The following is a 13,482-nucleotide window of genomic DNA, read 5'->3' as shown; positions in this document are numbered from 1 at the left end:
CCCAGGAATGCCCCTCCCCCAGGAATGCCCCTCCCCCAGGGCTGCCCCTCCCCCAGGAATGCCCCTCCCCCAGGAATGCCCCCTCCCCCAGGGCCTGCCCCTCCCCCAGGAATGACCCTCCCCCAGGGCTGCCCCTCCCCCAGGAATGCCCCCTCCCCCAGGAATGCCCCTCCCCCAGGGGTGCCCCCTCCCCCAGAAATGCCCCTCCCCCAGGAATGCCCCTCCCCCAGGGCTGCCCCTCCCCCAGGAATGCCCCTCCCCCAGGGCCTGCCCCTTCCCCAGGAATGCCCCTCCCCCAGGAATGTCCCCTCCCCCAGGAATGCCCCTCCCCCAGGGGTGCCCCTCCCCCAGGGGTGCCCCCTCCCCCAGAAATGCCCCTCCCCCAGGAATGCCCCTCCCCCAGGAATGCCCCTCCCCCAGGAATGCCCCTCCCCCAGGAATGCCCCTCCCCCAGGGGTGCCCCTCCCCCAGGGGTGCCCCTCCCCCAGGGGTGCCCCTCCCCCAGAAATTCCCCTCCCCCAGGGCCTGCCCCTCCCCCAGGGGTGCCCCTCCCCCAGGGGTGCCCCCTCCCCCAGGAATGCCCCTCCCCCAGGGCCTGCCCCTCCCCCAGGGGTGCCCCTCCCCCAGGGGTGCCCCTCCCCCAGAAATGCCCCTCCCCCAGGGGTGCCCCTCCCCCAGGGGTGCCCCCTCCCCCAGGAATGCCCCTCCCCCAGGGCCTGCCCCTCCCCCAGAAATGCCCCTCCCCCAGGGCTGCCCCTCCCCCAGGGCCTGCCCCTCCCCCAGGGCTGCCCCTCCCCCAGGGGTGCCCCTCCCCCAGGGGTGCCCCCTCCCCCAGGAATGCCCCTCCCCCAGGGCCTGCCCTGGCTCCGGAGCAGCTCCTGGCTGCCCTCTGCAGTCTCTGCTGTGGCCTGAGCCACTAAACGCTGGGAGACCACCGCTTGCTCAGCTGCTCGTGGGCAGTGGGCGTGGGTAAGGCGACTCTGCCCACGGCCCTCTCCTTCGGGCATCCTCCGCCTGTCATTCCACGCCCACTCGTGACCCATCTGCTAGGAGGGCCACCTGTCCACCACTGTGACTCAGCAGCAAACCTCGCTCCTGCTGACTCTCCGATGGCGCCCACCGCGCAGGGATGAGGACGACGGCCCAGCGGGGAAACGCCCCCACCCCCGGGGCTCGGCCGCCTGTGGGCCGGAGGCCGCCGGGCCCAGTGCTGGAGCCCATGGGGACGGAGCCGGTCCCCGGGAAGGCGGTGCTGGCTCCGGGACTGCTGGCCGGCCCCGCCGAGGGCCCTGTGCTGCGGGGACGGGGGCCTGGGACAGAGGGAGTGGCTCCCGCGGTGGGGGAGCCCAGGCCGGCCGTCCTCGGGGTCCCAGGCACCGCACTGCCCGCAGTGCTCACGGCCTCCATTCCCGCGGTGACAGAGCCGGGGGGCGTGGGTCTGGTCCCGGCGGTCCCGGTGCCTAGGAAACAGGTGACACGACACAGCTCGCTGGGTTGGCGGTGGGACCATTAAAGGGGGGGCGCCGGGAGCAGAGGAGTGAGCCCAGCACACGATGGTGGCGGTGGTGGCGGGAGAGCGATTGGGGGGGGGGGGTGGTGGCGGGAGAGCAATGTGGGGGTGGTGGTAGGGGGTGGGGGGTGGGAGTGCCAGGCAGTGGCTCCCTGGAGGCCGGGCCCAGGGCAGGGGAATGTCTTAGAGAAGAGGAGGCAGCACGTGTCCCCTGGTGGCGCTGGCGGGGAGGCAGCGGGTCCAGGAAATGCGACCCAATTCCTGCAGAAGCCTGTGCACCCTCAGGAGTGGCCGCCAGCGAGACCGAGGTGACTCTGTGACGGGGCCCTGGGTGCACGGGGTGGGGAGTGGGGGTTGGGGGGTGTCCCTCCAGACAGGGAAGGAGGTCTACGTGCAGGGGAGGCAGCGCCCGGCTGCAGGCGAGGTGAGGTGACCCCAGGTGAGGCCTGAGGCGGGTGCGCAGGGCGGGGAGCAGGCACGGCCTCAGCAGAGGCCCAGGGCGGCCTCCACGCAGTGGCTGGGCTCGGTGGGCAGAGGCCACGGGCGGAGCCGAGTCGCTGCCTGGCGCTGGGCGGCCCAGAGCAAAGCAGGGCGGGGTGGGGGCGGGGTTTGGGGGGCAGGGAGAGCCTGTCCCACGCGAGCGCTGGTGGCACGTGCCCTGTGGGTTTGCTCAGAGCACGAGCAAACACGAGAATCGCTGAGGTCTGAGCCCAGAGGAGGCCGCACTTTCCCTGGGAAGGGTCAGAGGGCGCATTTTAAAGGTGTTTGGGTCCCAGCGGCTCTGTCACAAACAGGCCAGGAGCCACAGCTGCTGCCATGGGAAGGAACAGGCGGCTGGGCCCCCAGCGCTGCGTGTGGAGGACCGGACAGCAGGAGGCGCCAGGCGCTGAGCCAGGGCCAGTGGATGGGGGTGGGGTGGGGTCGCAGGTGGGGAGGAATCAGCTGATTGTACTGAGCTCAGAAGTGAGAGGAGCTGGGGAGAAACCAAGATGGCGGCATAAGGTAAACACCTAATTGTTGCCTACCACAACAATTTTGAAACTACAACTGGAAAACAGAGCGCACACCGTCCAGAACCACCGGATAGCTGGCAGAGTGGAAAACCTACAACTAGAGAAAAAAAGAGAGGGGGACGCTGAGCCTCAGGAGCTGTGGAGGTGCGGAGATCCGTGAGCGCGGAAAGGGCGGGCAGCTGAATACGCGGCAGGCTTGCTCGCGGCGGCGCGGAGAGGGAGGACAGCAGACGCTGCGTGGCTAGCTTTCTCGTTTGGGAGAAAAACAAAACCTCTCTACTGCACTGAAATCCAGCTGCGGTCGGGGAGAAACTGGTCTGTTTGGCAGCAGGTGAGGTTCGAAAGCTGCCTTCTCTCAGAGGGCGCAGCCATTGATTAGGGCACGGAGGAACCGGCCCTCTTAGGGCGGAGCAGATGGGAAACCAAAGCTTGTCTGCGCCATCCTGAGACGCCGCCCCATCCAAGCTGAGCACAGAAGCTCTCCCAGCGGAGACACTGCTGATCCTCACAGCCAACTGACTTGGAGATCAATTCCCGCCAGTGATACCAACAATCCCAACCACTCTGAACTCCAGTTTCTGGGGACACGCTGGGGGACCCAGACGCCTACGGGACTCTCGGCCATCGGTCGGAGAGTGAGAATGACTTTTCTGTCGGTGTGGACGACACCAGATTTCAACCACTCTCATAAGAGACACATTCAAGAGGCAGACTCAGTGAGCACCAAAGCCCTACTGTGTCTCCAGCACAGCAATTCTTCCGTTATAGACACAGCAGGCCCTCACAACCAATTGGCCTGGAGGTCAATTCCTCCCAGTGTACCAACAGCAATCAGGGCTTTTAACTACACCAAGACTTTCCACTCAGCCCACCAAGGGGAGTACCAAGAGCGACCACCTAGGGTGATTGGGGAAGCTGAGCTACCGGCCCCTATAGGTCACCGACCACACAAAGCCACTCCATCAACACAGGGAGGCAGCCAAAATGTGGAGACACCGAAGTATGTCACAAGTAGGAGAGAGAGAGGAAAGCAAACTAATGGACAACACAGTGTTCAGAACCACATTTATAAGGTTACTCAAGAATCTTCTAAAAACCGCTGAGAAACTTGAAGAGACCTTCAAGGACCTTAATGAGAATACCAAAAAAATGGAAAAGGACCAGTCAGAAATTACGCATACACTGTCTGAAATAAAGAATATACAGACACTCATCTGTAGACCACCGCACCCAAAGAGTCAAACCAAAGATCTGGAATATGAGGAAGAAAAAAACACACAACCAGAGAGGCGGAGAGAAAGAAGAATCCAAAAGTGTGAGGATAGCATAAGGAGCCTCCGGGATGGCTTTAAGCGTACCAATATCCGAATTTTGGGGGTGCCAGAAGAGAGAGAGCTAGATACTGAAAACCTATTTGAAGAAATAATGACAGAAAACTTCCCCCACCTGGTGAAAGAAATAGACTTACAAGTTCAGGAAGCGCACAGAACCCCAAACAAGAGGAATCCAAAGAGGACCACACCAAGACACATCATAATTAAAATGCCAAGGGCAAAAGACAAAGAGAGAATCTTACAAGCAGCAAGAGAAAAACAGTTAGTTACCTACAAGGGAGCACCCATACAATTGTCAGCTGATTTCTCAACAGAAACTATGCAGGCCAGACTGGAATGGCAAGAAATATTCAAAGTGATGAATAGCAAGAACCTGCAACCAAGACTACTCTACCCAGCAAAGTTATCATTTAGAATTGAAGGGCAGATAAAGAGCTTCACAGATAAGAAAAAAGCTAAAGGAGTTCATCACAGCCAAACCAGTATTATATGAAATGCTGAAGGGTATTCTTTAAAAAGAGGAAAAAGAAGAAAAAAGTAAAGATAAAAATTATGAACAACAAATACATATCTATCAACAAGTGATTCTAAAAATCAAGTGAATTAGAAATCTGAGGAACAGAATAAACTGGTGAACATAATAGAATCAGAGGCATAGAATGGGAATGGATTGATAATTCTCAGGGGGAAAGTGGTGTCTGTGTGGGGGGTACGGGAAGAGACTGGACAAAAATCATACACCTATGGATAAGGACAACGGGGGGTGGAGGGAACCGGCTTATGGGGAGATATGGGGGGGGGGAGAGAAGGAGAAACAATTGTAATAATCTGAACAATAAAGATTTATTTAAAAAAATAAATCAGAAAAAAATAATAAAAAAATAAATGCAAAAAAAAAAAGAAAAGAAGTGAGAGGAGCTGATGGGTGGGGATGGGGTTCAGTAGAGGTGAGGTGAGGCCACTGTAGGCAGAAGAGCTGGGATGTGACCCCCTCGTGGGGACGTTCCCACAGGAGAGCTGGGATGTGACCACCTCGTGGGGGGTGTTCCCACAGGAGAGCTGGGATGTGACCACCTCGTGGGGGACGTTCCCACAGGAGAGCTGGGATGTACCCACCTCGTGGGGGTGTTCCCACAGGAGAGCTGGGATGTACCCACCTCGTGGGGGGCGTTCCCACAGGAGAGCTGGGATGTACCCACCTCGTGGGGATGTTCCCACAGGAGAGCTGGGATGTACCCACCTCGTGGGGGTGTTCCCACAGGAGAGCTGGGATGTACCCACCTCGTGGGGATGTTCCCACAGGAGAGCTGGGATGTACCCACCTCGTGGGGGACGTTCCCACAGGAGAGCTGGGATGTGACCACCTCGTGGGGGACGTTCCCACAGGAGAGCTGGGATGTGACCACCTCGTGGGGGACGTTCCCACAGGAGAGCTGGGATGTGACCACCTCGTGGGGGACGTTCCCACAGGAGAGCTGGGATGTGCCCACCTCGTGGGGGTGTTCCCACAGGAGAGCTGGGATGTACCCACCTCGTGGGGGTGTTCCCACAGGAGAGCTGGGATGTACCCACCTCGTGGGGGACGTTCCCACAGGAGAGCTGGGATGTACCCACCTCGTGGGGGTGTTCCCACAGGAGAGCTGGGATGTACCCACCTCCTGGGGGACGTTCCCACAGGAGAGCTGGGATGTGACCACCTCGTGGGGGACGTTCCCACAGGAGAGCTGGGATGTACCCACCTCGTGTGGGACGTTCCCACAGGAGAGCTGGGATGTACCCACCTCGTGGGGGTGTTCCCACAGGAGAGCTGGGATGTGAACACCTCGTGGGGGACGTTCCCACAGGAGAGCTGGGATGTACCCACCTCGTGGGGGTGTTCCCACAGGAGAGCTGGGATGTACCCACCTCGTGGGGGACGTTCCCACAGGAGAGCTGGGATGTACCCACCTCGTGGGGGTGTTCCCACAGGAGAGCTGGGATGTACCCACCTCGTGGGGGTGTTCCCACAGGAGAGCTGGGATGTACCCACCTCGTGGGGGACGTTCCCACAGGAGAGCTGGGGTGTACCCACCTCGTGGGGGACGTTCCCACAGGAGAGCTGGGATGTACCCACCTCGTGGGGGTGTTCCCACAGGAGAGCTGGGATGTACCCACCTCGTGGGGGACGTTCCCACAGGAGAGCTGGGGTGTACCCACCTCGTGGGGACGTTCCCACAGGAGAGCTGGGATGTGACCACCTCGTGGGGGACGTTCCCTCAGAAGAGCTGGGATGTGACCACCTCGTGGGGGACGTGCCCACAGGAGAGCTGGGATGTGACCACCTCGTGGGGGACGTTCCCACAGGAGAGCTGGGATGTGACCACCTCGTGGGGGTGTTCCCACAGAAGAGCTGGGATGTACCCACCTCCTGGGGGACGTTCCCACAGAAGAGCTGGGATGTACCCACCTCGTGGGGATGTTCCCACAGGAGAGCTGGGATGTACCCACCTCGTGGGGGTGTTCCCACAGGAGAGCTGGGATGTACCCACCTCGTGGGGGTGTTCCCACAGGAGAGCTGGGATGTACCCACCTCGTGGGGGTGTTCCCACAGGAGAGCTGGGATGTACCCACCTCCTGGGGGACGTTCCCACAGAAGAGCTGGGATGTACCCACCTCGTGGGGGTGTTCCCACAGGAGAGCTGGGATGTACCCACCTCCTGGGGGACGTTCCCACAGGAGAGCTGGGATGTGACCACCTCCTGGGGGACGTTCCCACAGGAGAGCTGGGATGTACCCACCTCGTGGGGGTGTTCCCACAGGAGAGCTGGGATGTGACCACCTCGTGGGGGACGTTCCCACAGGAGAGCTGGGATGTACCCACCTCGTGGGGGTGTTCCCACAGGAGAGCTGGGATGTACCCACCTCGTGGGGGACGTTCCCACAGGAGAGCTGGGATGTACCCACCTCGTGGGGGTGTTCCCACAGGAGAGCTGGGATGTACCCACCTCGTGGGGGTGTTCCCACAGGAGAGCTGGGATGTACCCACCTCGTGGGGGACGTTCCCACAGGAGAGCTGGGGTGTACCCACCTCGTGGGGGACGTTCCCACAGGAGAGCTGGGATGTACCCACCTCGTGGGGGTGTTCCCACAGGAGAGCTGGGATGTACCCACCTCGTGGGGGACGTTCCCACAGGAGAGCTGGGGTGTACCCACCTCGTGGGGACGTTCCCACAGGAGAGCTGGGATGTGACCACCTCGTGGGGGACGTTCCCTCAGAAGAGCTGGGATGTGACCACCTCGTGGGGGACGTGCCCACAGGAGAGCTGGGATGTGACCACCTCGTGGGGGACGTTCCCACAGGAGAGCTGGGATGTGACCACCTCGTGGGGACGTTCCCACAGGAGAGCTGGGATGTACCCACCTCCTGGGGGACGTTCCCACAGGAGAGCTGGGATGTACCCACCTCGTGGGGGTGTTCCCACAGGAGAGCTGGGATGTACCCACCTCGTGGGGGACGTTCCCACAGGAGAGCTGGGGTGTACCCACCTCGTGGGGACGTTCCCACAGGAGAGCTGGGATGTACCCACCTCGTGGGGGACGTTCCCACAGGAGAGCTGGGATGTACCCACCTCGTGGGGGTGTTCCCACAGGAGAGCTGGGATGTACCCACCTCGTGGGGGACGTTCCCACAGGAGAGCTGGGGTGTACCCACCTCGTGGGGACGTTCCCACAGGAGAGCTGGGATGTGACCACCTCGTGGGGGACGTTCCCTCAGAAGAGCTGGGATGTGACCACCTCGTGGGGGACGTGCCCACAGGAGAGCTGGGATGTGACCACCTCGTGGGGGTGTTCCCACAGGAGAGCTGGGATGTGACCACCTCGTGGGGGACGTTCCCACAGGAGAGCTGGGATGTGACCACCTCGTGGGGATGTTCCCACAGGAGAGCTGGGATGTGACCACCTCGTGGGGGACGTTCCCACAGGAGAGCTGGGATGTGACCCCCTAGTGGGGGTCGTTCCCACAGGAGAGCTGGGATGTGACCACCTCGTGGGGGTGTTCCCACAGAAGAGCTGCTGACCTGGTGGACGTGATGGACTCTAACCACAGGAGGCGAGGCCAGGGTTGAAACAGGTAGGAATTGAGAGCATGGCGTGGCATTGGCGCTCATACGCGGTGCCTGGCCCGGAGTCTAGGCCAGAGGTCATCGGGCAGCTGAGAGGTGCTTAGAGCAGCGCAGACCATGGTGCTGGCCAAGCCACTCCCCGCAGAGCAGTCCTGGCCCTGGGCCCGGAAGGAGCTGGGATGCTGCTGGAGAACTGGGTCCAGAAAAAGCTCTGCAACTGTCATCAGCCGCCAGTGGCCGCCGAGAGGGACACCCCTCAGGCGGTGAGCGCTGGGACGCCTCCCGCGCTGCTACACGGTGCAGGGTTGAGCAGCCGCACTCTCTTCAGAAAGAAGAGGGTGTTGGGAGGAAATTAAGAACTGTCCCACCTGTGGGAAGAGAACAGCTGCTCCAGTCCCTCGCTCGTCTGCCTGGCTCCAGCTGCAGAGCTGTCAGGGAGGGCCCTCGCACCGCCCGCTGTGCCCGCGGCGCTGCCCACTGAGCAGCACAGTCTCTCCGTTTGAAGCACAGGGACAGGACCATGCTGAAGCCTGAGCGTGCTGCTCTGGGAGGGGCAGGAGGAACTCTCCAGACAAGGCTGCAGCGCGGTTAAAAAGCTAAAATGTATGTTATGCATCTTTTTATTGATTTTAGAGAGTGGAAGGGGGGGGGGAGGAGAGAGAGAGAGAGAGAGGCATTGATGTGTGAGAGAAACATCCATCGGTTGCCTCCTGCAGGAGCCCCAAGCACGTATGGCACCTGCAACCTGGGCATGTGCCCTGTGCTGGGATCAAACCTCCCACCTTTCCATGTACGGATGCCGCTCCAACCAACTGAGCCTCCGGGCAAGGGCCCATGCAAATGGTACGCATATTTTACCACAATCAAGTCTTTAAGAAAAAGGAGGAAGAGCAGAGGAACATCAGGAGGAGGAGGAGGAGGGGGGGGGGAGGAGAATGAGAAGGAGGGGGAGGGGGAGGAAGGGGAGGAGGGGGAGAGGGGAGGGGGGGAGAATGAGAAGGAGGGGGAGGGGGAGGGGGAGGGGGGAGAATGAGAAGGAGGGGGAGGGGGAGGGGGAGGAAGGAGAGGAGGGGGAGGGGGAGGGGGAGGAAGGGGAGGAGGGGGAGAGGGGAGGGGGGGAGAATGAGAAGGAGGGGGAGGGGGAGGAAGGGGAGGAGGGGGGGGATAAGCCAGCAGTTTCACCACAGGTGTGTCCCACCGCAGGGCTGACAGGATGAGTATCAGGCTGTGACAGTATTTTTGCAAAACAGAAAAGAAAAAACGTGACCTTCATTCATATGGAGTCACTGCAGCCGTGGTTGTGAGTGCTGACTCCTAGGCCCGGGTCCCAGGCGGCCACCTGGGACGCCCCCTGGGGGACAGTCTTTCTCGCCACAGCTCTCCTGAGACACGCAGAGTTCACTGCAAACGTGCTGTCATGTTCTAATACAGGGTTTTAAAACTTCTGAGCCAAATTTAGACAAATTGCATTCTGAACAAATGGGGCAACAAGCATGAATATTCTCTCTTGGGTTCGTGCAATTTCCTATGAGACTTTGCTTTTCTTTTTATTTAATGATTGCTGCTAAAGCGACAGTTACTGGCAAGAAAGTTAATTAGAATTTTAAAAATGTGTTTTGTGCCCAGCCGGTTCGGCTCAGCGGATAGAGTGTTGGCCTGGGGACTGACGGGCCCTGGGTGATTCTGGTCAGGGCACGTGCCCAGGTCGATCAATTATTCTCTCTCATCATTGATGTTTCTTTCGCTTCCTCTCTGAAATCAATAAAAATATATTAAAAATAAAATAAAAATGTGTTTTCTTTTGAAAAAGACGTTTAATTCCTCATCATATGAGATACATCTAAATTATTACATCCTTTCAAGTGCGAAACTGGGGCAGGAGCCTTACTACACTGTGTGGCCCAATGAAAGGTGCAGGTAAGGCCTTTGCTAAGATCTATGAATAGCAACGTGATACGGTTAATCCTGTAGGTGCCAGCCCCAGGAGGAGCGCTGAAGCCGGCCGCTGCCCCGGGGCACAGGACGCAGACACCCAGAGGAGTGGGCGCCTGGGAGGTGTGGAGGGGGGGTGGCCCGCTGGGGGGTGGGGGGGGGCACCCCTGGACCTGTTTGCTGCCATGCCTGAGGGACCCCCTGCCTCCCCAGCAGGCGGCGCTGGGGCAGCATCGCTGCTCACCCCGCACGTCCTCAGAGCTCGGTTCCAGGCGCCCAGCGGACCTGAACTCGGAGCCCGATTTCCCCGCGTGAAGCCAGCCTCAGGGGGGGGAGGGCGGTGACGGGAACGCGGGTCCGTGGAGGGAAGGAGGGAGGCCCCGCGCTCGCTGGGGGCGCCTGGGGCGCGGGGCAGCACTCATGAAGGGCTTTCTTTCTTTTTCTTTTCTTTTCTTTTCTTTTTTTTTTTTTAGGATGTTGACTGTAGATGTTTAATAGAAATACACAATCTTTTGCTTTCTCAGACAGCAACAAAAAGGCTTGTAAGAATGTAAGATTCTGCCACAGATGCAGCATAATCTGCTGCAAAGCTGATGTGCCTAATTACACACAGAAACTCAGTGAAAGAACATCAGAAATTAATACAAACAAGTATTGACAGAAGTTGCAGACATGCAAAATATCCTCCAGTGCAATGAACGTGTGGGAGGTCAGCCAGCCTATGCCAATCATGTGTTTTAGGTCGAACCAAGTTTCCATCTTGGGCTCAGGGAAACAGTCCCCTTTGCCCAGAAGTAGTGCAAGCATTACTTCTGACACTCTTGCTTGGGATGTGGAGGAGATGGGCGTTTTTGACAATGGCCAAACTTCGGAACGCCTAGGTTTTTCCGGTTCCTCTGTTGGGGGTTTCCTGCGAGGACCTGTCGTTGGACCAGCTGGTGGTTCTCTGGCCAGTGCTCTCTGTTCACTGTCCCACTTCAGAGGGGAACAGCGAGTAAAAGCAGGTGCTTGAGGCCCACTAAGATACAGACCCCCACCACGTGTCTGACCGGGACACACACGGACTCACCCAGGCAGGGGAAGAAGCTGAGTTTTATGTTTGTGCGCAGCCTAAGGCAGTTTTGCAGGTGTGTTTAGACTGGCCTGGTGTTTCCAGATTGCTACAGGCTGCATTGCAGGCAGCTGTCTTGTGGCCAGTTTGACCCTTCTCACCCCTGTAACCATTTGGGGTTGGAACTCTTATAATCTCACTAGAGGCCCAGTGCACGAAATTCGTGCATGGGGGGGAGGGGGTGTCCCTCAGCCCGGCCTGCAGCCTCTCCAATCTGGGATCCCTCTCATAATCCAGGACTGCTGACTCCCAACCACTTGCCTGCCTGCCTGCCTGCCTGATTGATCCTATCCCCTTCTGCCTGCCAGCCTGATCACCCCCTAACCACTCCCCTGCCAACCTGATCGATGCCTAACTGCTCCCCTGCTGGCCTGGTCACCCCTAACTGCCCTCCCCTGCTGGTGAGGTCACCATAAACTGCCCTCCCCTGCCGGCCGGGTCACCCCTAACTTTCCTCCCTTGCCAGCCTGATCACCCTAACTGCCCTTCCCTGCTGGCCTGATTGCTCCTAAATGCCCTCCCCTGCCAGCCTGGTGACCCCTAACTGCCCTCTCCTGCTGACCTGGTCACCCCTAACTGTCCTCCCCTGCAGGCCTGGTCGCCCCCAACTGCCCTCCCCTACTGGCCTGATAGCCCCCAAACTGCCCTCCCCTGCAGGCCTGGGTCCCCCACAACTATCCTCCTTTTCAGGCATGGTCCCTCCCAACTGCTCTCCCCTGCCGGCCATCTTGTGTGTTGGAGTGACAGTCAATTTGCATATTACCTCTTTATTATATAGGATTATTTTCTAACTAATGTTTCATCTTTCTTTAAAGTTGGAAATCGTTCTGATTTATCTTGGAATGAAGTAAGTGATCACGGTGTTCCAAGGTTCTGACTGGTTTCTGTCAGATCATTCTGTGTCCACACAGGTAAGCACTGTATAGTAACAGATATCGTCAGAGAGGCCAAAAAATTCAGAGCTAATATGAGTTCTAGAGGCCCACTTGGACTCAAATGTTTTATCAGTGACCGAGTCAAACAAAAATCAATGCCACTCCAGTTATTAAGTAACCCTTCGGGTACAGAATACATTAGGTCCTGCCTAGGTCACTTTCACAGCCTCCTGTAGAGCAAAACAGTCTTGTTTTTCTTCCACAATCAATAGCTGGAAAGAACACATTCCAGCTGTAAGAAAGGCTGGTGCCGAGTGGGCTCAGGGCACTGGTGAAATCTCTCGCTTGTGTGAACAGACCGCCTGGGCATGGAGTGGGGGGACGGGCTGAGTCTGATGTCACTAACAGATTTCAAAGGAACAAACCTGTCACCAGCTATCATTCAAGGACTACACTAAGACAATACAATAAATGCAGGCTGTAACTGGGGGAAAGGGAAGATAGCCTTACTGAAAATTTAATCATTTAACTTTTAAAAACTTTTACATCAGCACGAGAAGGTAAAACTGCAAGAATTATAGATTAGGCTCCAAGTCTGCATGGAAGAAGTCAGCTACGTCTCTCTTCAGTGGATCTTCTTCTTCTTCGTCCACAGTGCCGCCTGCGCTGTTTATAAAAGTGATGGAAATTTATGTATAACCTTAAAATAACATTATAAGATGGTCTGAAGGAAAAAGGAAAATCTAACTTTGGTTTCCATGGGATATGGCAATGTGAAACTGAATCTCCCTGTTCCATCGAACCCTGAACGGACTGGAGCACTGAGACAGCTTCTGCCCAACATCCCAGAGGATAAACAGGACCACTCGGTGTCACGAAGCCACGTGAGCACTTTCCAATCCGTGTCAACGCAGGAAAGCGTGTGGTAGGGGGAGGTGACCAGACGTCCCGCTTTTTAACAATTTGTCCCGCGACCCGCGGCGTTTTAAAAAAGTCCCGATTTTGGGAAAGAATGCACGACAAGCTAGGGAACGGCGGGAGAACGGGAAGGGAATATACGGTTTTCGGCGGCCATGTGGCTATTTAGCCAGGATATGAGTTTTATATTATTTTTGTTAATTTTATAATGTTAAACTTTAATAATAACCAATAATTGTTGAGAACTGATTATCGAGAACTGCTCATCAAAGTTCGCATTGTTGATCAGTTGTTAGAATTCGACCACCATTGTTTGGACTTAATGAACAATGGCATTTTTTGGGATTGGCAACGACGAAAACATTTTGTAACTGTCTCTCAGACGATACACATCGTACTGCGTGCTAGTAAGCTAGTTAAACAAGTGATGTCATTACAAATCAGCTATTCAGATAATTTAGGTAAGGAATTTATTTATTTATTTCATAGATACATAAATTTTCTTGAATTTAGCAGACAGTACTCGTATTATTTATATTTTATAGTGGCGGCAAAAAGTCTAGCGCCGGCCTTGAAAGTGACACTTACGACTTACGTTACGGCAAATTCAGAGGAAAAATAATACAAGTTAGTATTGTTATTATTTAGAAAGAAATATAGGATTAAAATGATTTTTAAAATATAGT

This window comes from Eptesicus fuscus, chromosome 10 (assembly GCF_027574615.1).
Source record: "Eptesicus fuscus isolate TK198812 chromosome 10, DD_ASM_mEF_20220401, whole genome shotgun sequence".
NCBI lineage: Eukaryota > Metazoa > Chordata > Mammalia > Chiroptera > Vespertilionidae > Eptesicus > Eptesicus fuscus.
This window is presented reverse-complemented; position numbering follows the sequence as displayed.